Source organism: Cyprinus carpio, chromosome B19 (assembly GCF_018340385.1).
Source record: "Cyprinus carpio isolate SPL01 chromosome B19, ASM1834038v1, whole genome shotgun sequence".
Taxonomy (NCBI): Eukaryota; Metazoa; Chordata; class Actinopteri; order Cypriniformes; family Cyprinidae; genus Cyprinus; species Cyprinus carpio.
The window spans coordinates 10,118,839-10,143,277 of record NC_056615.1 but is presented as its reverse complement, the minus strand read 5'-3'; the positions used below and the strand labels follow the sequence as shown (position 1 = coordinate 10,143,277).

The following is a 24,439-nucleotide window of genomic DNA, read 5'->3' as shown; positions in this document are numbered from 1 at the left end:
AACAGCCTTTCATAAAAAAAAAAAAAAAATTAAAAAAAAAAAGAATAGGCTATAGTTAATATTAAGTGATGCACATTTTAGACACAGTATTGTCAATATTGACTGTTTTTGCTCTATTCCACCAACGAAAATATCTCCAAAGTCACAGCAGAATTGTTGGTCTATCCAATCAACACAGTTTTGTTCCTAAATGATTCAGCATTTTTTAAATAAATTGGGTGGGTCAATGATTCAGTGAGCCATTTATAAAGTTAGTCACTTGCTTTGTTTCTAAATGAATCAGCCACTTTGAACGAATCAATTAAGTGAATGGATCAAGACAAGGGATTTGCCACCATCTACTCGTGGTTTTAATTTGATATTTAAAAACTATTTTCATTTTTTCCCAACATTTCATATTTGTAAAGTCAATGTATTTCATATTTAAAACATTAATCTCAACATTATTTATGCAATTGTACCTGCAGTGTAAATGCATTCATGGAATCTCTGAGCTGCATAAAACTGTGTAAATTTATTGATAAAATGTAAGAATTTACATTAAAGTCGAAACATGTTTTTAAAAAAGGTTAGAAAAATATCCCTTTAAGAAGGCAAATATCTTTCTTATAAGTTCTATCACTGCTTATAAGTTAGGGATTATTACATCAGTTGTACGCTCATTATTGCAGTGCATTATGGGATTGAATGAGCACATTTGATAATTTCCACTGTTTCCTCAAATGGTGCACTTTATAAGGGTACAGGGGGTGATTCCAGACAAAATCATGCCACTCAAATGCTCCAGCTTTGTGATATAAGATTGGCCATAGAACCCTCAAGGTGAGCGGGACAGTTGGGTAAGTTTAGGTCTGCCCCGGACCACCCTGTATAGCCGTCTGGATAAAAACCTTTATGACTGGATTTAACATGTTGTAACATGAAGTTCTGCACTCTCTGCAACAGCAAATGGAGTTTGTATGCAAATGTTTTGAAGCGGGTGGTAGGTGGGTGGTTTCTTGAGATCACTACAATATGGCAAACAGCACAAAACCTGATTAAACACCTCCAGGTCATGAATTGAGTGTAAACACAAGAAAAAAGAGAGAGAACGTACACGCAAATAAGAAGGAACCCCGGTGCAGAAGAATACAGGTTTAGCAAAGCAACCTTAGACAGTGATGTTTAAATATGACATTTTTACAGGCAGTTTTAAGGGCGTCTCACAGCCTGCGAGGAGAACAGACTAGTGGGCATGTTATGCTTACATTATACTGCATGCTTGGCAAATTGTCATCCATTATTTGAGGAATACCTGTAATGACATCTCATGCCTTTCTCATGCCCAAAATTCTCCTTCTCTTCTTCAAAGGGCTTTCTGTAATACAGGAGAATAAGAGTGTGTCTATTTTGAACAAACTGCACACAATACAAAATCTCTGCAGACGGACGTCACACATCCTTGTTTAACTGGGTTACATCAAAATCCTTTTAAGACAAGTCATGTCACTCAGCGGCCATCTTTGAAACGCCTCTCGGGCATGCAAGGGCAACTCCTATCTCTTTGAATGGGGAAACACCAAATTCTCCAATACTGTTCACTAAGCTTATGAAATCTGACAACAACTGTCATAACTGTTATAACTTAACTTTTGCTCAATCAGTGTTAAAAAGCATATTTTTCAGGCTAGATCAGCCAGTGCATATGCGCAGTCCTGAGCGCAGGTCTCAGAGCGCTGACTGTTTCTATAGCAACCGGGACGCTTCTAATGGCAGCTGCAGTGAAGCGCTGACTTTACCGATTAGCGAATGGCTCTTTCATTTAAAAGGCGGGGCTTCCTGTGATTGAGCGGCCATATTGAGCATTGCATTTTTCCCCATTCAAAACTACACGAGTGACACGTCTTTGGTATTCTATAGCCTTTGGTTACATGTCACTTTGAGCATTCGCTTGTGTGAACTCCAAATCGCCCCTTTGAGTGCCCTGAACTGTGCATGTTAGCATGAGAATGTGTCGTGTGTGTCACTTTAAGAGCGATGTGGTGTTCATTGAGGCAACTGCACGCTGCAAGTCTATTTATAACCTCTCTCTTTGAGGTCTCCATTACATTTGCATGGGAGCCGTGCACTCACACTTCCCTCGCATCTCATTTACATATGCCGTGTGGTTTTCCTGCTGTGGGTAACCATTCCGCTGGCTTTAGTTATGTATGTGTCTATGCATGCATGTGAGCAAACATGTTTGCGTGTCACTATGACAGCTGTGGCCCAGACTCACATGCAGCCCTTGGCAACATGAGGTAAAAAAAATATATATATATATTAATATATAATAAAATAAAACAAACCATGTAGTCTATCCATACATTTATATTAAAAAAGTATATATAAATAAAAAAAAAAAATCTTTACCCATGTTTAAAATATAAAATACACAATTAAATTATATAGAAAATAGCACAATAAAAACAGAAACAAAAAATATTAATTATATAGTTGCATATTCTTATATTCATGTATAAAATAAAAATAACTGTTGTCTGCACATTTTTATAAATAAATAAATTAAATATTAAAATTAAAATAAATTTAAAATTAAATATGTAGTCTTTACCTATGTTTAGAAAGTAAAATACAAAATTAAATTAAATTCAAACTAAAACAACAAAAAATAAATAGAAATAAACAATAATCTACAATAACAACTAAAAAAATAAGTCTCTATCGGTTTAGAAAATAGAATACAATATTAAAATGAAATAAAACAATAAAATAAAATTAGAAATGATTCTATAATGAACTTACATCAAATAAAATGATCAATAAATTATATATATATAAAAAAAACAAACCCTGAAACAACATAAAAACTACATTAAAAAAAAAACAACAACTATAAATAAATAAAAAATGCATTTGTACAGCATGCACCCTATGCTGCACCAGAAAGCTCTTTCGCTCTTGGAGACCGTGCATATTGTATTGCCTATGGCAGCGTTTTGCACTATTGTTAACTACAACCTCTACAAGAGAGCATGTAGTAGAGCATGTGTGTGCTTGTTAGTCAGAAAGCTGTGCTTTCATTTCTCGTTACTACAATGTGTTTGTGTGTGCGGTTGAGCAAGAAGGTGTGTACTCCAGCGAGGCCAGCCGCATGAGTGTTTATGATGAGTCACTGCCTGAAACAGCAGGGGGGATTACTTACACTCACTACACAAGCGTGTGAAAGCCAGCATGTGTGCACGCGTGTGAGAGAATTACGTCGGCATGCAGAATCTGCATGAGTATCAGTGGCCATGTTTAAGTAAAAGAGGCCAGATCTGTAACCCTTCTACGTGTATCAGGTAAATGCGTTCTTGAGAGAGTCGTTGTGTTGCAGGACACAGGCAGGCGATCAAATAAAGTCATGCAAAGCTGCAGCCAAGCACAGTATCACCAGATACACTCGCTGAGGAGCAACACAGAAACTCCTCCCGTACACTTCTCTCTTCGCTTGTTCGTCGAGCTGCTGTTCTCGAACTTCACCGACGTTCATGAAGAACAGAGATTATGACAGTGGCAACACCTAGAATTCCTACTAGCACGTTAATGATGTTATAGCTGTAATAAGACTTGCAACGAGATCTTCATGTGATAAAGAACATGAATGTCATTTATGATGTTTGTTTTTACTAGTGTAACAGTGCCTGCCAAATCTTTCAGTGGCCTTGATTCTGGAAGAATTTTTCCTGTGTATTTTTTTCTATAGGGATCTTTAAAAAGTCTTTGTTGAAGACACAAATCAAACTATAGCTATTAAACAACAGCTAATCACAACATTACAAAATCTGATTTGAAGCTAAAAACGTATTTTAAAGTCAGACAAAAGGGAAAATGTATAAGTTTAATCACTTAGTTCACCCAGGGATAGTGGCAACATCTCCAAGATGCTTCAAGAAAGCTACATGCAAAGCTACAGTAGATTACTGTTAAAAGTTTTAGGCACTTGTGTAAAAATGCTGTAAAATAATGTCACAAATAGATTTTCTTTTATCAATTAACTTCTATTAACTAAATTAAATCAACATTTGCCACAGTTCTTATGGATTAAGTCTGTCTCAGTTTGTTCTGTTTCTTCATGTCATTCCAGACAGACTGGATGATGGTGAGATCAGATCTCTGTGTTGAGCGCTGTCTGCTGTCAGACACTCCTTGTGCAAATATATCTTACTGGATTATTACAATTAATGGCAAAATGAATGTTTGGAAATGTAAACTGATAGGTCCAACTGACACAGTACAGCAAGAGATAGAAATAACTGACTTAAAACCATTTTTAGCTGGTGAAAATACAAGTGTTCTAATAATTTTGGCCACTACTGTAGATCTTGGACTGCCTGGGGGTGAGAAAATTAACAGCAAATTACATTTTTGGGTGAACTATCCCTTTAAGGGATAATTCTGTCATTAATTACTCACCCTCATGTCGCTAAGATCTTTGTTCATCTTCAGAACACAAATTAAGATTTCTTTCTGACCCTTCATATACCACAACGGAACTGACACACTAAAGTCCCAGAAAGATAGTAAGAAGATAAGGACATTGTTAAAATAAAATCAGTGGTCCAACCTTAATTTCATGAAACTAAGACTTTATTGAACAATTTCTTCACTTCTGTGTCAGTCTTCGCTGCACATTGCTAACAGCCATTGAGAACACCTTAGAAGCAATATAGTACCATACTCTAACACTCACTGAGGAAACCTTAGCAAGCGCATGGCAACAACCATTTAGGATTCTTGTTATGAGAATGATTAGGTGAGGTTGATTTTAAGAATATATTTCTCATGTTCATCCACAGTGAGCAGCCACTGTCACAGGATTTAATTCAGGCACAATGCAGAGGTCATTAGCGGTGATAGCCACAGACGTGGGCCGATCCTTCCGCTCAATGCTATTTGCAATCCAATCAACCTTGACTAGGAGCCCAGCTGGTTTTACAGCTCTGTCCGTGGGCAGCAAATCACAGCAGCCTACAGCTTGCTCACCGTTTACAACCATCGATGGCCCTTTGCATTTAGCATGCTTAGCATTTCTGCCAGACCGAGAAGTAAGTAGAAGAAACCGAACAGCTTCATAAACTTAAGTCTAAAAGGCTGAGTCAACCGCACCTGTGCCCTTTCATGCACTTTATCCCCAACATAGGTACATACACACACAAGAACAGATGCTTGCTAATGGCGTGTGTGCAGACATTCACTCACACAAGCAGATGCAGCTGAAATGAAAGGATTTTCCTACACACGGCAAAAAATCCTATTCTGAATCAGTGTCTTGTTTTCCAGAAAATTGTATCTCTGAAGCCCTGAAATACGATTAGTTTACTTGAGAAGCAAAATGCTGGGATAGTGTAAGCATGATACCACTTATTTCTTTTTCGATTTATCAAAAACACTGTTGCTGATATTGATGCTAATATTATACCTCTAATTTAGTCAGTTTATTTTTCTTTTCAAATAGTTTTTTTCTACTATATTTTTAATATTTAAAAAGACCAAAATAGCAAATCAAATCCCTTTTAATGTGTAACATCACACAATATAGCAAATGTCATATTTATAGCTTTGTTGTTATCTAGCGTGAAAAGACTCCAGATGTGATTTGTCTGTTGCTCTGTCATTTATCCATCCGTTCTCACTGTCTGAATGAGTGCTGTGACTGTCTGTTGCTGTCTTTTATTACTTGTCAACATGTCTGCACAGCAAAATAAGTGAAAGGAAAAATGGTTCCTGTCCTACATGTTGGGGTTGGTGTGCAACCAAATTTATTTGACAAAAATTAAGCATGTAACACTTGAATCGATCTCCTTTCTCAACTAGATACATAAAAATACCTTGCACGCATGTTATTTTAAAGGCTTTCTCCAGATCTCAACATAGAAATTTTGTTTGGAAAAAAAACATGTGAATCGGATATCAAAGCTTAAGGTTCATACAAACAGAACTTTCAAAATCTGAAATCAAACATCAAATTCAGATTTGAAGTTTATGCATGTAAACAAACACTGTGAAGGTAATCATTTGTTTTCTCTAGTATATTTTTGATATAATGATAATATTTTAATAAATATAATAAATAGTATAATATTTAAATTGTATAAATACTATAAAATAGTACATGTATAAGGTATTATTATATTTATTTATTATTTTCTAATAGTATTTTTTACTGTTCAAATGACAGGAGAACATCTCTCAAGAATTCTGCTGTGCATGGTTACAGGCTTTATTAAACCAAATTTAAGGATTGTTCACATTGCTTTGATTTACAGTCATTTGATATGTCTCCACTACACACACTAATGTCCCAGTGGGATCACCAGTTAAACGGCTGTAAATGGGCAGTACGTACATTTGTGTGGGGAGCGGGGGCCGATATAATCAGTTAGCTTTGCCAGTGCTGTCCTCCTATTTGTGGCAGATTAGGGCTATCCACAGTTTGACAAACAGCTTTCTACACAACGCACCAATCATGGCTTTTTATCCCATTTTGGGCATGAGGAAGAAGGGCACTAGAGAGGCAGCAAATTACATGTGTCATTATTAATGGACCAGCGCTTGTGATAATGCATCTACATTAAGGCCCACACATTTCACGCACACACAGCTAACTCCCTCCTCACGGCTGTCTGTGCCCCTCAGCGGGGCTTTTAGTTCTCAATCAATCAAATCCGCTGCCTCTTACACAAGCATGAGGACGCCCGCACACAAGATACACAAATCAAGGCACTCTTGCAAAAGTCTGACATTCTCACAGACATCAAACTAGCTAGCTTTCACACACACACAAATGTGCATCTTCTGCAGGCTTCGCTGTGACGTTAAGTGTAGCTGAAGGTCCAGAGTAACAATAAATTGCCAAACTCCCACGTTCTTTAATTGAAACCTGCTTGCTTTGCTTTGATGCACTGCACAAGTCTGGAAGGGAAGTGTTTGAATTCAGAAGGGCCAAGAGCAAGAACCGAAGAGAATTCCTGCAAAAATACCATCCATTCTGCTGCTTTCAGGATAATTTCCATCAAGTGGGTTTAGATAATGTGCTTTTAATGAATAGTTCACTAAAAAATGAAATTCATATACAGTACTTACTCTCATATCAATCCAAACCCTTAAGACTTGGGTCAATCCTCAAAACACAGATTAAGATATTTTTAATTAAACCTAAAGAAGTCCCTCCATTGCAAGTCTGGGTTATATGAATTGATCAGTTTAATCCAAGAGTTGTGAAGTGATAGGATCACCTTATATGATGAACAGATTGAATTTAGGCTTTTACTTACAGAGGAAGAAATGAACTGCTATAGTGAGGCCAGAGTACACATTTAATTCATTATTTCAAGTTATGGGTTTTTAAGTATGTTTTTCATGGTCTGTATGTGTGTGTGTGTGTGTGTGTGTGTGTGTGTGTGTATTACATAGATAGATAGATAGATAGATAGATAGATAGATAGATAGATAGATAGATAGATAGATAGATAGATAGATAGATAGATTATTTTCCTCTTTATGATATCAGGGCAGTGGTAACATCCTGACAACTAAAAAAAAATAAAAATTATGATCATCATAAAAGAGCAAAAATACTGTCAATTCGGGAGCCTTATAACTAATCCCATTATGTGCTTTACTACACACCAGTGCACAGAAAAAGGAATCGGCCTCTCCACACCTCGTGAGAACAGCCAAAAGCATTACTGCTTTAACAGGAAGTTGATCTGTTTTGGTTAGTGCATAATGTTTGTGGCCACAGTTTATCTGTTTATACACTAGTCATATGATAGTGAATATAGTCCAGTTGAGTAGGAGTTTAAGTGCCACTACACCACACCATCAGGCAGAGAGAGAGAAAGAGAGAGTGAGATAGAATCAGGAGTGGTCTGGCTTTGGTATTTACTGCCCAGATGGGTCCCTTGTTTTCAACAAAGTGTTCAACAGACTAAGTGTTGAAGAGAACCATACCGACTAAAACAATTGGAAACTCCCCCACATATCCATTAAACATCCACTATATGCACCCTAACATAACTCATCCATAGGATACTGCATGGTATATGTGCTGATAGTGATTCGTTACTGTTTCAGCAATCACTCCCATCTTCTCATTATTGATAAGTGCCCTTGTCCTACGTGCTAAGACTAGGAGGTTTCTTCAGCTCTCATACTCACTCTCACCTAATCAATGTGTTCTGCTTCTTTACAGTTCCTCCAGTGTCTATTACAAACCATCCTGATCCATTTATCTGCGTCTAAGTCTGGAGGAATATCGAGATCAGGATGGTGTCTTGAGGTGATTGGCCATGCAGTGCAATCGATGAATCAGTTAACTCAGGGGTGCCCAATAGTCGATCCCGCAGGAAATGCTGGTAGATCGCGTTTTAGGTCAGTGAGGCGCGAGATAACTCAAAACTAAAATATAACTAAAATATAGTATTCACTAATGTTATGACTAATATGTTAAATAATGTAAAAAAAAAAATATATATATATATATATATAAATAAATAGCAGCACAACCTCTCTACGCATTCTGTGATGTTCTGTGTTTCAGAGCAGCAAACCGTTTCTCATTGCGCTGTGTGAAATAGCCTAAAGACTGAATGGCTGCTCAAAACCACTGTATGAGCATATGATACGCAAACTACAGCTCTCGGCTGGATAAAAGAAGCCAGTGTCACACTATAGCCTAAAGTTTTGATGGACGACGATTGTAATCAAGGTAAAGATGATTAGCCTACAGTGACATACAGCATTGTGCTTTAGGCGCGCGTTGCGTCCATTATAATTGATGCGCAAACAAACTGTGTATGTGCGCTCTCGGCACACTGATCACTATAACATATTTCTGCTTGAACACAGCTCCGTATATTCACGTAGTTGAATACAGTGAGTATTTTATAACGGATTCTCGCATGTTTTGGAGAAGTTTGTGAGGATCAGTAGTGTTTATGTACAAATGGGCATCAGACGCTCCAAACAGCGTTCTGACAGAGGAACAATTCACTGTGGGATCGAGCCGCCTTCAGATCGCTGAGTTCAAAATGGTTTCATTTTTCATTTGTATTTCGGTGTGTTTAGTGATTCTGAATGGAACCCTATAGTAGTTTATATGCAGTCCTTTGGCATCTCCGTGTGGTATTGTTAGGTATGGCAAGTTGACTGGTGCTTATATGTTAAAATTACTGTGTAATTGAGCTTTACATACTTTTAAGTTGTATAGAATATCTGCAGTGACATTTCTGCAAAGTATGTTTGCAAAAAAGAACATGGAATATTTCAATCTATCTTGAATTTGTTTTTAAAAAATACATGTAATTTCAAAGTAATAACAAATACAAAGGTTTTAGTGAATAGAAAAGTTTGGGCTTGCAGTATTGATTTGGAGAGAAGGGGGCTCTTGAAGTAAAAAAGGTTGAGAACCACTGCTTTAGGTAAATGCAGGCACAGTTCTACGGGGGTACTAATAATTGAACATTATTTTATTCTTTTTTTTTATAAAAAATTAAATGAATGCAATATAAAGATACATCCCAACAAGCTTTTTTATTTATTTATTGTATTATTTATTTATTTTTCACTTGGTAAATCTCGGTGAGTTTCTTAGTAGATGGGTAAATAAGTGTAGGCACCCCTGAATTAACTGATGTGTTAGTCGATACGAAATCACTTTGTCTTTCACAGGAGAAGTAAAGTTTGGGTTGGGAATTGAGAACCAAATTTTTTTTTTGTTTGTTTGTTTTTTTTGATGCTTGGTTTTGTTGTCAGTTCTCTAGCATGCATTCACCAATGTATAGGGAACACTATAACAAAATACAATTTCCAGCACAGCTACAACTAAACCTTCAGTATCATGGAGCTTGAGATATTCTTTTAAGGAATCAATATTACTCACAAATGAGTTTCAGACAGCTCACTTACTGAATTCACTCAAATTAAACAATTAAGTCAGCTCATATAACATTTTTTTCAATATTGTGCAGCCTTAATTCCAGTCCCTTATAATCAAATTTATGCACACCCTTTCCTCTGTCATTATGTACAGCAGTGTATATTGTTTGAAACAATCACAGTAAATTCTGAATGTCAAATGGCTCCATTTCCTCTAGTTGTTCGTTACGGTATACACGACACTAACCCAAGGTCGGTGTAATTATGGGTGCTTATGTAGCAGCACTGCTTACACTGACAACCTCAGGGCAGTTACAGAACAAGCCCTTGAGCTTTTCACTGTTGCCCTATGGAATTGTGGGGGATGGAAAACCACAGATAAACCACAACCTTGGCTGAAACCAGACCTCAACTCAGAGTGCATGAGAAAAGCAGAAAGTGAGTGAGAGAAATACATTTCCTATATATTCGGTGAGATGCATTTCCTCATAATGTGCAAGCTGAGATGGAGAAATTATGTCTATGCATGTTCTGCACATCTAATGGACGTATACGCAAGTACCTTTCACTTGACTCATATCAGGATTTCAATGCACCTTCCAACAGGAACCACTTTGACCTCTACATGAAAAGACTACAGAAGGACATTTTTATGAGTCCCATAGCTCACACTGACTTTTAACCATGCAATAATATTAAAATTCTGATTCTGACAAGTTGATAATTATTTAATATATTGAATGATACCCAACAAATAGCTAAAAATTTTGTCTAAATAAATAAAAAAAGATAAAAAACTAAAAATCAATCAATTTAATATTTTGAGTTAATAAGTGAGAGTTAGATTTAGGTGATCTAAATGTAAAATTTGAGGAAATTAGCATGAACAATTTAATATCCAATATTGCTCAATGCAAAACATTTGAACATTTGTTAAAAATGATTAGTTATATTACTGTATCTATTGTGCATCCTGACTTTTGCCACACCTGGCAATGACAAACTTTATTTACTTTAACCCTCATAACATATTCAGATCTGTTTTTACCTCAAAGAGATACATAACAATTTCTAAAAACTGCTAAGTTTTTAGTAATGAAACAATTTTTTTTGTGCATTAAATGCATTAATTCCCTATTCCCCTTTTTCATATTTTTCACAATTATTTTTTAAGAGATGTAACAATTTTTTTTTTTTTAAGTTAAACGTTTTATGTTCAGGTAAATTACCTATCTATCTATCTATCTATCTATCTATATATATATATATATATATATATATATATATATATATATATATATATACAGTATATATACAGTACACACACACACACTGTATTTTTTTTCACAACATAAAATAAAAATTTGTAAAATACATCTAGCCTTTTCCCATATCACATTCTGGGGACTGAATTTTGTTGATAAACATGAAAAAAATTAATGATTTTTATCTGAAAGTGAAAGTTCATGCAAGTAAAATTAATTTTTGTTTGAAATCTTTTCAGAGTAATATTTATGTTGTTTTGTTAGAAATAAATATGTAGGTTTCATAAGTTTGGACTGTTTTTGAGCCATCATGAGTTATAAAGTTTCTCAATTTTTTTTATTAATCAAAAAGAGGTAAATGCAGTAATAACATGGTAATAGTATGGTAATTTTCAAAACTGATGCATTTTCACATTCACTTATTCATGAGAATTTGCTGACCAGACACAATATGGTTTTACCTGAAAAAATATTAAGTTATGTTTTATAAAACAACAATTTTTAGGGACCAAATGGAATGTGAAAATGGATTACAGATTTTGAATGCATTATGAGGGTTAAACACCAAAGCAAATTATTGACATAAAGGGTCAAAAATTATTGACATGAAGGGCCTAAAATCGACCAAAAATGAACATAAAACCTTCCCATAGCAAATCTTAACTTCCTGACGGGAATCACCAGGTATCACATAACAGCTTCATAGCCCTGAATATAAGTGTGGAAGCGACTATTAAAATATGCTACTCATTACCATGTTTTATCCTCTCTCATGGCATAAGATACGCTTTGAAACAACATGTACAGCTGTAAAGACAAGTACAGAAATGCTAAAGACTAAAAAAAGTAACTAAAGCAGCAAGAACCCTGTCAAAGAGAATTCACAATCACTTCCTCCCTACAGGCATTCCCATTTCCCACCTTTTCACAGCCTCATCACATGCTTTTCAGCGAACCCTCGAGCCCATAAGGAAACGAAAACAGCAGCTTCCATCGCAGCTGTGAACTCAGCTTGTATTTTTAGGTCTAAAGTAACAGCTCTCCAAACACAGATCTCACGCCGACGCAGAAGGAAAGATTATAAGTATACAGACAATGGATACAGCATGTAGCGTTCATAGTGGAGTCAATAGTGTAATGCACTAAACTGACTCTGTAATAACCCTTGCTTACTAAATGACCAAATGAGGACATCCATCATCTTCCGGCGTTTCTCATCCAGCCCTGTTTCTTTTTTTACTTGAGTACAGATCGATGACTCCTGGACCTTGACAGTCACTGAATGCATATCATATGCTCACATATACACAAACAGGAAATTACTCAACGGGCCCAATCTCTGTGGTCATACAACATGTGTTTAAGAGAGGCCTGAGCTTAATGATTAGCATATGGACCGGGGCCATGGGAACAGACATTAAACAGCACTGGGGTCTTTGGCTTTACTGAGTCAACTGCCTTGACCACATCCACATTAAAGATCAGATCATCCAGTGTGAATTTCCCGCATCGGCCTATCTGTAAAATTAGGCCTTGTAATCTTTGCATGACTGCAGTTTGGTTCATCACCAGTCATAGCAAGACTACATTTTGATTCAAAACGAAACCTGTAAAGTCAAAAGAAGACTATATTTGCAGCCCACTATATTTCCACAACATGACATATGCCTGAGTGTGTAAAAAAATAAAATAAAAAAAAAAAAACCTTTTGCGGCCTAGATCAGCAGTTCTCAGGCTTTTTGAGGCCAAAGCCCATACTGTCCAAAACTGTCCAAAACGCATTTATTAGATTCAAAATACAACAAAAGTAGTAATATTTTAAACTATTTTTATTATATTTGCTTTCTAATTGAATATAATTTAAAATTGTAATTTATTGCTATGATCAAAGCTACATTTTCAGCATCATTACTCTTGTCTTCAGTGTCACATGATCCTTCAGAAATCATTCAAATATACTGATTTGCTGCTCAAGAAACATTTCTTCTTCTTCTTATTATTATTATTATTATTATTATTATTATTATTATTATCATCATCAATATTAATAACAGTTGAGTACATTTTTTCAGGATTAGTTGATGAATAGAAAGATCCAAAGATCAGCATCTGAGATAGATAGATAGATAGATAGATAGATAGATAGATAGATAGATAGATAGATAGATAGATAGATAGATAGATAGATAGATAGATAGATAGATAGATAGATAGATAGATAGTGCATGGTTTTGAGATTTTGATTCTATGCTGACTTTAAATGTTCAAAAATGGCAACTACATGGCTTAAAATGGACAGCTATTAAAAATACAGCTATGTTTTTTCAAGCACATGCATAGCACTGTACATCATATCTAATATCTTAAAGCTGACATTACTATTAATAGCCTTTATGATATCATAACCTCACTGGGCTTACAGCTACATGCCATTTGACCACAACACTAATAAAAGAACCTCGGAAGTGGACTGTGCTAAAAAAAAGACTTATGTGAAGAAATGAACAAATAAGCACATCGATAGATTAAAAAAAATATGAGAAAAGTGATGTGGATGTGAGAGATGTTTAATGGATTGGTGTTCGGTTCAGATCCTATGCAATCCATCTAGCACCCTCTCTTAGTGTACACAACAAGTCTCTCTCTTTCTCTCACGTCAGTCGTGCCGCTACCAGAGCATCATCGCAATCACAACACACAGCGCTGGCACTCCAATCTGCCCTGTGACCATGGAGACGAGGAGAGCGTAAAATAACAACACTGCTCTCATAAGCCACTGACACTCAGAAGCTCCATTTCTCATCCATTCAGGTCCAGCAAACCTCCACTGGTCCATACAAGGGGTTAAAATGGACTTGAACTGGGGGCTTACATCAGAAAGCTTTGATTCCGATGGTGTGGGGTGGGAATCATTCACGCTGGCACCCCGAAAGATGGCCTAGGCCATTTTTAAATGTAAAACCGATGTAGGCAGCGGCTGGCTCATTTGTCACCTGCCTTATCAGTGACAGCAGCCTGCCCTGTGTGCTAGCCAAGGCTGTCAGGAGAGAAACCGCAGGAAAAGCCACTCAAAGCAGTCGGAGAATACCGGATGAATACTGACTTCGCCCCCTCTTCACACCCTCATATTGGTCAGAGGCTCCAATCAGTGCCTGTCACTGTTGGGTGATGAAATGTGTTTTGAGGGGCCGGGAAACCTCCAAACAGGTGTGACAATAAGACAGGCAGAAATGCAAGAGGCATGGTTAAACATATAGTAAGGATAGAGATAGTAGCTGAGTTGGTGGGTGTCCATTTTACAGTATGTGACAGTAGTGAATACATGGATTTGAAAAAAATAAAAATAAATAAAAGGAATTATTCAACTTAAAATTGGAATTATAAAAGAAATCATTATAATTCCTTAAATTTGCTACTGTAAACAGCCTATAATTAGAATAATAAACTATACAATTTTGTGGAAGAATTTCAGAAAATAAACAATAACAAGATTAATTAATGTTTTATTTTCATACTTTTTTTTTAACACACACTATTGTTCAAAAGTTTAGGGTCAGTAACACTTTTTAAATGTTTTTTAAAGAAGTCTCTTATGCTCACCAAGGCTGCATTTATTGGAAAATAAAATAAAATAAAATAAAATAAAATACTAAAATATGAAAAAAGCATTACAATCTAAACAAACCATTTTAATATATTTTAAAACATAATTTATTCTTTTGATGGTAAAGCTGAATTTTTAGCAGTCATTACTCCAATCCAATCCAACATAATATATGCTGATTTGTTGCTCAAAAATATTTTTTAGTGTTATCAATGTTGAAAACAATTGTGCTGCTTTTTATTTTTGTGGAAACATTTTTCAGGATTCTTTGAAAAATAGAAAATTAAAAACAACAGCATTTATTTGAAATAGATATCTTTTATAACATTATCATTTTTTATATCTATTAGGCCTATTTATTAAATGTAGGAATGTACAATTGACTCAACTCATGATGCAATACAACTCACAATAAAATTTTTTTTTTTTTTTTAATTATTGAACATTGTTTTTTTTTTTTGTTTTTTTTTCATATTGCTGTTGGCACTGTTTTATAAAAGCAATAATAGTACAAACCTGATTGTATCATTGAGTTGCCCTGTGAAATCTCCAAAATCATGCTTCATAAAACTGTATATAAAACCTCATGTTCTGACTATGCCAGGTAGCATTTTTGATATAAACTGGCAATTCTCTGAAAGCGTTTCACTTCTTCTTGTTGCAATATCCTTTACACTTTCGGCTTATTTACTTCAAAAGCCACTTGTCACGTCACAATCGCAGTATATGTAGCTCAAACACACAAAGCAAATACCTACAGTGTAAAGTATGAACGCCTTTTCAAGACGATTACATGAAGCTCTGCTCCACTGAATAGATGTTCCTGCACACAATGCGACGTATATGCAGGTTCAAGTGCGAACGCACACACAGGCGCCATTCACACATACAAACCCCACACTCTCACTCACTAAACAAGTTTTCACTCACTCAGAGTTGGGAGTGAAGAGAAACACCTGAGAGAGTGTGAGAGCGAGAGAAAGAGAGAGAATGACAACCACGCCTCACTCATCATATTCATCTAAACGGTGAGAACAGGTTGTCCCTTGGAACGACTAGATGAGGCGTTTCCAAGCCCGTATTAGCTTTACAAAACCATTCCAGCCCGGGTCTCTATATGTAGGTGACTTATGAGAAAGGGACCAGGCAAGGACAAGGCATTTTAATTATTCAGAGTCGGTGCTCATTTACACCAGAATGGCTTCCTCGGTTAAGCTCAGAGTCTGACATATGACTCACATAAAGGATTTAGCTAAGTCCGACTGGAAGTACTTCCATGCTAATTGAAATGTATTTCTATTAGCAGGCTGATATAGTCTCTGTGATATGCACTAGCACTTCCATTCAGGGCAGGGCCATGTTTACATTACATAGTTGAACAGTGAGCGCTTGCATAACAATAGCATAGTTAACATGCCCAATGTGCAGATCACAAGAAACATTTTTACGGAGCTATGAGGTAACTGTTTATGTGCTGTGTTATGTGTTTATGTGTATTTAACCTTGTGTCTTTACACACAGTATTTAAGTAGTCCGATCAAATAAAGATACTGAAATCAAAGTGAATATTTCTTCTTGTTCGTTCATCAACCTGCATATGGAAGGACAAGTTCATTTTATAGTATAAATACTGTATTAGGGGGCAGCTGTGGCCTAATGGTTAGAGAGTTGGACTTGTAACCCGAAGGTTGCAGGTTCGAGTCTCGGTGCTGGCAGGAGTTGTGGGTGGGGGAGAGAGTGAATGAACAGCGCTCTCTTCCACCCTCAATACCCATGACTGAAGTGCCCTTGAGCAAGGCACTGAACCCCCTGTTGCTCCCTGGGCACTGGATATAGCTGCCCACTGCTCCAGTTGTGTGTTCACTGTGTGTTCTCTTCTCACTGCTGTGTGTGTGCACTTGGATGGGTTAAATGCAGAACACCAGTTCTGAGTATGGGTTACCATACTTGGCAAATGTCATGACTTTCACTGTATATTGCAGAAGTAGTAAGAGTAGTATGCTAATACATTTTTTCAAACACAGCCCACAAGTTGGCTTGTCTGATAGTATAAAATAAAATAATTAAAGTTAAGTAAAATATTTATTTGTTTATTTATAAACTTTGAAAAAGAATGTTCTAAAGGAAAAAAAAGAAAAAGAAAATAAAGTAAAACCAAAAGTGAAGATGTTTAATGGATGTATTTGGTTGTTTCAGTTATTTAAACATTTGAATACTAGCTTTATAAAATACATATTACTGTTAGAATATAATCTAGAATACTTGTAGGTAAGGTTTATCAAATATTTGTGTTCCAGCTGGAAATATTATGGGTTATCATCAGGGAATAAAAATATATGAAAAGGTCTTAAGAATTTTTTTCAAGTATTGCACTTAACATTCTTCTTATAATTTATACTAAGAGCTTCTTATTTTATTTCTTAAGTAGTTTTTTTTGTGTGTGTGTAAATCCGGCCCTGGTTCCAGAACACAAATTAGAATTAGTCTGTGCTCTGGTTGCTAATGGTCAGTATAATTTGTGGCAAATGTGTTGATTTCTCTGTGATTTGGTCAAAGTGTGATGATTTGTGTTTTGTTTAGTCAATGTCTATAATGATTTGATCAGTAGAGTCTGTTGTCTGATTGTGAGGGCTGTGTGTTTTTACTGGAAGGAGAATTGTAGACTGAGTCACTGTCTTTGCGCTCTGATGTGACATTACTTCTCTGATCACGTTCTGGTTTTGTCTGTAGTACTCACTCACACACACACACGCACACACGCACACACACGCATATCTCCCTGGATCCCACTGCCAACGCGCTCTAAAAATATCTGCATCAGAAGCTCTCCTAGCTGTGTGTGTGTTTGCTGGGATGAATCATTCAACCAGAGAGAGCTACTCAACTGATCCCTCACTCTCTGTCTCTGTGAATGTGAAAGAAAGAGAGAAACACGGGAACAGAGAGAGAGAGTAAAAGAGGGCATGATTTTCCAAGAATGGACTACTGAATGCTCTAACAATTACAACCAGCGGCTTCTGCCAAAGTAGGCAGCAACTACTCAAGAATATGGATCAGAAAAAACACTAATTATTCAATTATTCAATCAATAATTATTTTTATAGCATAAATATTGTTTTGAAGCAGTAAAAGTATATAACAATAATAATATACTATATGTAATAATATACTATTATATTAATTTTAAAAGGGAACAGTATCCAACAAACCCAAGGACACAAATACCAACTATTCTTGAAAGTATGTATGCCGAAAGGATGAAAATAGGAATGCTTAATTGAAAAAATTTTTTTAAAATAAAAATTGTACTGTTATTTTTTTTTACGGTTTACTTTTATTTTTTTTTTATGGGCACACTTGCAGTCCCCTGGACCCCATTTTGAAAATCCCTGCCATCTATAAACCTTGTAAACATCAAATGGAAATGACGTCTCCATCAAATGTAAATATAAACATCATTTAGTTGAAATAGGACGAAAAAGCCCAGAGGGGAATTTGGCTCCACCACACGGCACGGATCGATGCATGCAAATGAGCAATTCTGAGTGTCGCTGCATGTTTTGTACGTGTTGATTAAACACTGCTGTGCAGTGTTTGCATTTTCACGAGGGTGTGACAGATACGTGCATGCTCAGGTTTGCATTCCAAGAACTGCACTTCCTGTCAGTCAAATGAATCAAGTTTCACACTGAATAACAAAAAAGGAAGACCAAAAAAAAAAAAAAGTGAGTGAGAGCAAAAGGGTGAAAGCTAAACAAAGTAGCAAGCAACAGAAAAATAGCGACATTAATCTCTCCTCTCCCTCCGAGGATCCATCTGACCCGGCAGGACCCATCAATCACGGAGACCTCGAGCATCTTGCCGCACATTATGGAAGCTGTCCGGCCTGTGAAAAACATTCACGCACACACTCACACACACTGCCTACGATAAACACATCACCTCCCCCGCCTTGCACCTTATCTGCCACATGTCCTTCTCTCGCAGCTTCAGAGCACAGAAAGACCTGGCACGTCCCTGTCGAAGGCTTCCCTTTAATTCTTCCTCAAATTCTCACATGAGGAATGACTCATCTCTCCCTGTCTCACTGAAAGACTTGCTCTGTTCTTGTCTTTCTGGCTTCTTAGTGGCCAGCGTGTCCCTGACCCAGACAAAACAGCCTGCAGGAAAGTACAGTATAAGAATAACTATGTTATATTTGTACGAACATCCTATTATCCATTAGCATTCCCATTCAGTCGCTTGGCTAGTACAGGACCCAAAAGTACACCATCTCTCACACAAAAGCAGAATTTTTCTACATTGCAATTACACAGAATTACAATTGCAATTACATTCTGACCTGGACCAACCAACTCCTAAAAAGATCTGACTGAAAAGAATGATTCATTCATTATTTATCTATCGAAATCTCATCAACCAACTTAAATTTCTGTATAAATTTCATATAAAGCTGTCTTGTGGTACTTCTGTTTCCTTTTAGAAGCTAGAAAGCTTCAGTCATTATTCATTGGGATTACATGGAAAAGAGGGACCAGAATTCTCTTTAAAAGTTCTTCCTTTTGTTCTACATTTGAATTTGAGTTAAAATGAGCAAAAACAAAGCCAATCTGAACATATTTGATGTTTAAAATACAAAAATACAAAAGCAAGACGTTGGACCAATGAGATTTCAGTGTGGGTGGGGCTACCTGGCGACTAAAATAGACACCAAAAGTTCATAAAAACGTCATGAAGTATGACGCTGTTGAAGGAAAGAATATATGCAAACTGAAATAGCCGCAAAAACACTTGGTTGAAGTTTGTTGAAGAGGATACATAAAAAAATACAAGTAAGGAAAGTGTGGACAGAGCCACATAATAACCTTAGCACAAATCTAATTATAGTCGAAAGATAGTCGTCACTGATATCGTAATGTAACGGTGTAAAATAATAACGCTGATATGTGGATTTGCAAGGCACAGCAGATAAGGATGTTTCAATTGTTTTGCTTCATTATCTGGCCGAACAATGCGTGAGAAAGAATATTCGATAATAACTACCATGAAAAACAGCAGCTCCTTTGAACACATTTCACATTGTCTGTGAGACATCCGGCCTGCGACTGACCTTTTCTTTTAGTCTTTATCAGGGAGGCCACGAGGGAAATGACAGTGCTTCAGTACGTCCAGAGCGTTTCTGCACAGCAGTGATGCTATACCAATCATCCCAAAAATAATAGAAAAATCTACAAGATGAGTTAAATGTATATTTTCTTTATGTATTTTTCTTCTGACATTGACTTCCTGTGACCCTCAATCCTGTTCATTCACAATATAATTTCATATAATGCCTACAAGGATCATTTTACAATGTAAACATACTGTTAGCATTCATTTGTCAGATCGAAAACACTCTTGAATCTCAACTCTCAGGCCATTATGAAGCTATTCTTCCCCAGTCGCCTTCAATCGATACACTTGAGCCACAGAGGAGGACTTAGCTCCTAATAAGCTGCAGATATTAAAAATCATTATGCAACACTTTATGTACACAGTATCTCTATAGATACTAGACTGGCCACATTGTTGTGCAGTTTGTGCCGAGAGCTGTGAAGAGTGCAGACGCTTGTTGTTTCAGCACAAAGACCCACTTGAGGATGGACTAACTGGAAACAGGCCAATCGATGGACAATCACACAGCTGAAAAATACCTCCAGCCCTCCCTTTTCCAAAATATCACTGTGCTGTAAACAATGGTGATGTAATGATTTATTTTGTCACTCTCATTCCAAGTGGAAATTGTAAACATTTATCTATGAGAACAGAGGAACGACTTTCATAATAAGTGTTGCCTGATAAGTCATCTTGTGGTAAATGTGGCAGGGTCTCTCTGTGAATGGATATGGGGGCACTGTAATAAAGATGTGCACAGCTCCTTTGTGGGGGGAGAACCTTTCTGATTGGTACACAACAAGCTTTTGGTAATTACCACAGTGTCAGAGAGCGTATGAATAAATTCATGAGCTCTGACTCAGGTAATTAACTTATTGTTTAGCAATTAGAGTTCAGGAGAGAGAGAAAGAGAATGAAAAAGAGAAAATGAGGAGAACATTTGTAGAAGCTGAAAAAATCAGATATATGTAATAAGAAATATAAAAGTGAATTGTAGAAAAAATATGAATATAAAAGAATTATAAAAAACCTACTCATTTCAAATGCAGGCCTGCTTGTCAGTTAAACTTTGCAATGAATCAGTATTAATGTAATTTACACTACTGTTCAGAAGTTTAGGATCAGCGATTTTCTTAAAATAAATTATTGCTTTAATTCAGCAAGGATGCATTACACTGATCAATGGTGGCAGTAAAGACATTCATAACGTTACAAAAGCAGAAACCCAGTTTCAAATAAATTATGTTCTTTTAAACTTTCTATTCATTACAGACTCTTGGAAGAAAAAATGCATTATGGTTTCCACAAAATTATTATTAAGTCACTGTTTTCAAAACTGATTATGCAAATCAGCATACAAGATTAATTTTACAGTATATTGATTTCTGAAGGATCACGTGACACTAAAGATTGCTGAAAATTTAGCTTTGACATTACTAAAATAAATCCAGCTTAAATTTCATTCTCATTTATTTAAAAGGGATAATGTAGAGGGATAATTGAGAAGCACTTGCCTTCATTTTGTTTGTTAATATTAGTATTAATATTTAATTTATAATAAAGTTACCAAGCTATTATCACAAAATTGGCAAACAGTGTATTTAGGACCTGACAGCACATTATCCTGTTTTAAACACTGGTATAAACCAAATAAATAGGGTTGAAATATTGATTTGAGCTGGATTTATTTTGGTTTGTGAGAAAAAAAAAGAGACTGTGGAGTGACACAAGAGACATAAAATGCAATTATGTAGAAAATTGGTTTGGCGGACATTATTCAAGAACATTTGATCACAAAAGTTAAATTTTACTCAGCTATTTACAAGAAAAAACAGCTCTATACCCCACTCCACTCAAATACCTTGTGGTACTGACAGTTACATGTTCAAAATGTTACTATTGACTCGATACCAAAGTATCAGTACTTTTGACATCCCTAATAAAAAAAGTTGAGAAACATAAAGGAAGAGGATGCTGTAGAATGTCACCGAATGAAGGGGAAAGACAGACTGAGTGGTTTTCCATTTAGACTGACCAGGGGGGACTGGAGGAGAAAATGAGGGAGTGTGAACTGACACCAAAGGCAGAGAGAGATCTCTGTCAGAGCTCAAAGCTGAACAGACACTCCTGACAGGGTTTATCCATGCACCGCTGGGCCCGACTACAGCTCAACCAGCATCAGATCCTGTCCCCACAGACACGCTACACGCATACACACAGCCAATCCCACTGAAACGTCATCTTACACCGCATATCACATCCACTGACAGGATGGGAGCTTCTTCCTTTCCAAACAGGAGCTGGTAGATGAGTTCCACAACAGAAGCTAGACTATTTCTACTGTCTTACAGCCCTGAGAGGAAAAACAACTTGTGAAGGATGAAGATCAAACCTTCAATGAGGAAGAGGTGAACCACTCGTGACTAAATACATTTCTATGGCAGGAATGAGAACATACACTACATTTCAGCAGTTTGGGGCCATCAAGATTTTTTTGTTTTTTAAGAAATTAACACTTTTATTCAGCAAGGATGCATTAAGTTGACAAAAGTAACAATAAAGACATTTATAATGTTACAAAGTTTTTTTATTTTTTAAATAAATGTGTTTTTTTTCTATTTATCAACTTATCAAGAAAAATGTATCATAGTTTCCACAAAAATATGAAGCAGAACAACTGTTTTCTGTGAAGATAATAATAATAAATTTCTTGAGCAAATCGGCATATTAGAATGATTTCTGAAGGATGATTTGAATGTTTTGTGTGGGGTGATTTTGATGGAAATTCAGTTTTTTGGTATGATTAATAAATTTAAATCCAAATCAAATAGAAAACAGTTATTTTAAACTAAAAATATTTCACAATATTACTGTTTTTACAGTACTTTTGATCAAATAAGAGCAGCCTTGGTAGCAGACTTCACCTAAAAGGAAAAAATAATCGTACCGACCAAACCTTTGAATGGTAGGTTGGTAAAATATGGTGAAATGTGACAAACAGGGCTGAGAGTATTACAGTATTATCAGTAGGGATATGCACAAATACATATTTCACAAATTCATTTGTCACTGTCTGTCCGAATGACATTTCTTATAAGACACTGCCTTCCATTCAAAAAATAGCTAGCGCAATACTGATATTGACGCATTTTAAAATGTTTGATTTTTTATCTTTTTGTACACCAACTTTAAAATAGGGTTTTTATACAAACAGATGCTGAAAACGATCCAAAGACTGTCCTACCGCAAACATATACAAACACCAACACAAACACTTAAAAAAAAAGGGATTAAACCAAGAACATGGAGCCATCTGAATAACATTTAATCAATAAACAGGCTAATTATCTACCTGTAATTGCTGTAAACCATCACAGCTTGCTGGACAACTTGTTAACCATCCTGCTTATTCCTAAATATTCATAGCTGAAAGTATTATCAAATTAAAGGAATTGTTCACCCAAAAATGAAACTTGTCATCATGTCAGTCTAAAGTTGTATAACTTTATATACAGAACGCAAAAAAAGATATTCTCAAGAAGGTCTTTTTTTTTTCTCCAAGTCATTGGGGTCTAGTGTCAATCCTGAAAATATCTTATTTCGAGTTTAGCAGAAGAAAGCCATAAGGGTTTGGAAAACATGGGTTTTTTTGGGGTTAAACATTCCTTTAAAGCCAGACTGCATAGACTGTGGAAATCACAACAATCAAAACAGAGAGGATTCCAGACAGCTATGTGATGATGACAAAGACAACTGGAGGTAGGAACAAATGCCAAAACAGTGAGTGGAAAAAGAGGAAGTGCAGTGTTGAGTCAGCAAGTGAAAGAGAGATAACAAGTGATCGAAGTATAGCAAGAAAGAAAAAGAGAATCATAGACACTTAATGTATTTTTGCACAGATGTGTGATGAGGTTGACCTCAACCGAGAAAGGGACAGAAAACGCTCCACGTTTTTTCCAGTTGTCACATCTGTCAGAAAACCCTACTGGGCATAAGACAACACACAAGGCTCTCTTTCATAAGAAGTCTATTACGAGTACATCTGTTTTGAAGTTAAGGGTAAAAAAGCTTGACCCAAGAAAGAATGAGTCTCATGCACAAGCCAATCCAGAAACATTCAAGTGAAAGTGAACTGCTGTCTTACCCAGCAGGATGATACAGGCAGATCTTAACCAGGTTCAGTCGGAGAGGAGAGTCCAGTTGAAACCACTGGGATGGGGATGGAAATATCTCTCCTCCTGCTGTCTGAGGGGACGGCTCGTGATTCCCACTCTGTCTGTCCACGTCTGCGTCTGCCTGGCTCCAACAACCCTCACCATTCCCTGCCACATACAAACACAAAGAGCTTCACACTTTAGCAATCAGGTCTGAGTGGATGTGCTACATTATTTGACCTTACTGATCATGATTGGAATGCTTTTCTGACTAATCAACATCCAGAACTAAAACTGCATTTTATTAACAGAAATCTGTGTTAATTGACTATATACAGCATGAATTTGAGAAACATATT

The 24,439-nt window shown here is 36.2% G+C and overlaps 1 protein-coding gene across 3 annotated transcripts in view; it reads right to left on the bottom strand.

The window, feature by feature from the left end:
* The window catches only part of LOC109073706 (ataxin-1-like), a 104,358-nt gene that overhangs the window by 47,058 nt on the left and 32,861 nt on the right, over positions 1–24,439 (bottom strand). For all 3 annotated transcript variants that reach the window (XM_042744754.1, XM_042744753.1, XM_042744752.1), the window contains one exon: positions 24,071–24,248. The gene's annotated coding sequence lies outside the window, so the exon portion shown is untranslated. The remainder of the gene's footprint in view (positions 1–24,070; positions 24,249–24,439) is intronic.